General features: G+C 24.9%; 1 non-coding gene across 1 annotated transcript; it reads left to right on the top strand.

Moving 5' to 3' along the window:
- The first annotated feature begins 327 nt into the window (after positions 1 to 327).
- TRNAL-CAG lies at positions 328 to 408 on the top strand. Its single transcript has one exon. It is a non-coding gene; the product is annotated as a tRNA-Leu (tRNA).
- Positions 409 to 3,815: the final 3,407 nt, after the last annotated feature.

Genomic DNA, 3,815 nt, shown 5'->3' on the forward strand with positions numbered 1-3,815 from the left:
TAAAGCAGTGATAGCGTTCACGTGGTTAAGAGATTATCATCGCTTCATTAGAGGAAATAATTTCTTTTAATTGCTTACAAATTGAATAGGAAACAAAAAGTGACCTTTTTTATATGTAAAATTGAACATCTGTCGTAAAAAAAAATATAAACTTTAAAAAATATTTTTATGAATAAATATAAAACCAAGTCTCCCTTTTCTTTTTGTGAGGTAATTAGTATATTTTGCAACAAATTGTAATAAAAACAAAATAGATGAGGGCTCATATACTATATGATTACTTCATAATAGGAGATAATTAAATGAATTGAAGCGCTTATCACAAATGTCAAGATGGCCGAGTTGGTCTAAGGCGCCAGTTTCAGGTACTGGTCCGAAAGGGCATGGGTTCGAATCCCATTCTTGACAAGTGATTTAAATTTTTTGTCCGTTAAAAGTCTCTCCTTTAGACAAAATTATCTTTTCACTATTTTCTTCAATTTATTACTTAATTATTTTTATTATATTAACTAGACTCCTAAAATATATAGAATGAGAATCAATTAATATTTTTCTTTATACTGATAAATTAGAAAAATATTGTCGTATTATTTTGTTATAGTTTACAGGTGGTTGATGAGTGTCGGACGGCTTTGAGAAAAATTTTGTGTAAAGATTAGATTTAATTATATTGTTTTGATGTCTCTATCATCGTATTATTTTGCTGCAGTTTACAAGTGGTAAATAAATGTCAAGTAAACTTTGAAAAACTTTTTTTGATAAATGTTAGGTTTAATTATTATATATAATGTATTAAAAGTGATTTGAATTTTTTGTCCGTTAAAAGTCTCTCCTTTAGACGAAATTGTCTTTTCACTATTTTCTTCAATTAATTACTTAATTATTTTTATTATATTAACTAGACTCCTAAAATATATAGAATGAGAATCAATTAATATTTTTCTTTATACTGATAAATTAGAAAAATATTGTCGTATTATTTTGTTATAGTTTACAGGTGGTAGATGAGTGTCGGACGACTTTGAGAAATTTTTTGTGTAAAGATTAGATTTAATTATATTGTTTTGATGTCTCTATCATTGTATTATTTTGCTGCAGTTTACAAGTGGTAGATAAATATCAAGCAAACTTTGAAAAACTTTTTTTGATAAATTTTAGGTTTAATTAAATAAATTCTCCAAAAGATATTAAATTTAATTATTTTATTCATCTTAATTATTTAAACAAATATCCTATTTAGTGTAACGTTTGAACTCAATAAAGTGAGGTACACGCGCGAGGCACGTACACCTAGACTAGTATATATATATACTAGTCTAGGTATACGCACGAAACCTCAATTAGTGAGTTTAATTTTATAAAATCTTTTAAAATATTTATCGCATTTTTTGATTGTTTGCATCTTTACATTAGGACTTCTTTAAGCTATTATCCAATTCTATGAAAAAGTAAAAAAATAGCAAATAGAAAAGCATGTATATTAATTTAAGCACAAGAAAGTTTATAAAGAAAAGTATATTCTCTTTAGTCCTCCCTTGAGTACTTGATCCGCCTTCAAACTTAATTAGTAAGTCCAGAATTGAAAAAGTTGGATATAATCTTTAATTTATATGTTCATCATTCAAACAAAAGCTATGCATATCAAGATTCACTTATTATAACCTTACATTTTGAACTGAAGCAATAAGTTTAATTAAAGATTCAACTATAATAGCAATGAAATAGTTAAATAACAAAATCAAAACAAAGACATAGTTAAACAAAGAAAGAAAAAAAGAAAAGAAAAGAGATAAACCTTTATAGTTTTGACCACTTGATATGGTGGTGACATGGTTATTACCTCCAATCGATCAAAAATTTTCTACTGAAAGAGAAACACAAAAATTATCAAAAAAGGTAAATTTTTTGTCAGTAAGTTATAATTAAGGGGAATAAAGAAAGGCTACAAAGATGATAATAATGAATACACACACAAAACACAAATTGAATTAATAACAAAATAAGAAGAAAAAATAGAAGTAGAGCTATGTTTCTCGTAAATCTTGATCCAAAATATTACTTAAATAGAATTGTAGAATTTTTTTTTTTATATAGGATAAAATTCTAAGTGATTTAGAAGTGTTAAATATTATGATTCTTACTTAGATTAAATAACTCAATCAAAAGAAGTCATACCTAAAGTTAATTATAAACAAAAACTTTGTTTTTTTTTTTTTTTGGTTAAAAACAGGAATGTTGTATTACTAAAATAGAACGTTAGAAGGATACAAATATTTGAAGAAAAGAAAAAATACCAAAATAGTATTACCAATTTACTAAAGTTTTATTTAAGATATAATTTTTAATTGATTTAAAATTTCTAAATTTTAGTGCATAATTCAAATAAGGAAAGGTTTAAGAAGTAAATTCAATAAATTTTAAGTTTTTTTTTTAAATAGTAAAAAGACGTTTTTATCAATTGCAGATTTTTTTTAATGAAGGACAAAAAGTTGTTCAAATCACTTTTGTAAAGGTCTTCACACTTTTAATATTATACTAGTTTAGGTGTACGCGCCTTGCACATGTACCTCACTTTAATGAGTTCAAACATTACATTAAATAGGATATTTGTTTAAATAATAAAGATGAATATAATAATTAAATTTAATATCTTTTGAGTATGTAAAGATGGAGAATTTATTTATCAAACCTAATCTTTACAATTTTTTTTTAAAGTAGATCGACATTCATCTACCATTTGTAAATTGCAACAAAATAATACAATGATAGAGATATCAAAATAATACAATTAAATCTAATCTTTACACACAAAAATTTTCTCAAAGTCGTCCAACACTCATCTACCACTTGTAAATAATAACAAAATAATATGATAATAGAGATATCAAAATAATACAACTAAACCTAACATTTACATTAAAAATTCCTCAAAGCCGACCAACATTTATCTATCACCTTTAAACTGTAACAAAATAATACGATAAAAGTGATATCAAAATAATACAATTAAACTTAAATTTTACACTCAAAAATTTCTCAAAGCTGATCGAGATTCACCTACGAACTGTAAACTACCACAAAATAACAAACTAATAGAGATATTACGATAATAAAATTAAACTTAACCTGTACCTAAAAAAAAATTCAAAGTTGACCCACATTCATCTAGCATCTGTAAATTAAAATAAAATAATAAGATAATAACGATATTAAAATAATACAATTAAACCTAAACTTTATACAAGAAATTCTTCAAAGCTAACCGACATTCATCTACGACCTGTAAACTATATAAAAAAAATATAATAGTGATAAAAAAGCTTCGATTTTGATCCAACTAGTTCTTGTCTGAGCGAAAATTTTGACCCTAAAGAATGATTTTGAATGAAAACAAAGAAGATATATATACACACATGTTGAATTTTATTATGCTGACAAAAACAGTAAATAAGTTTAGGGTTAGAAAATCAAGCATCCACCATCTAGACATGTAATTGAATCAAGTTAGATGATCATCAATCATATTCTCCCAATAGGCAAACTGATTTGTTCTCTAGTTTAACGTACACCTCAATATTTATAGAAGTATTTCGTTAATAGAGTCCTATTTTAGGAGTATTTTTCTAATTGAACAGTAGAAAGGAAAGTATTAATTAATTCTCCTACCATATATTTTAGCAAGTCTAGTTAATATAATAAAAAATAATTAAATAATAAATTAAAGTAAATAGTGAAAAACCATTTTTGTCTAAAGAAAAGTCGTTTAATGAAGGGCAAAAAGTTCAAATCACTTTTCTAAGAGTCTTCACACTTTT

The sequence above is a fragment of the Capsicum annuum genome, chromosome 7 (assembly GCF_002878395.1).
Source record: "Capsicum annuum cultivar UCD-10X-F1 chromosome 7, UCD10Xv1.1, whole genome shotgun sequence".
Classification (NCBI taxonomy): Eukaryota; Viridiplantae; Streptophyta; class Magnoliopsida; order Solanales; family Solanaceae; genus Capsicum; species Capsicum annuum.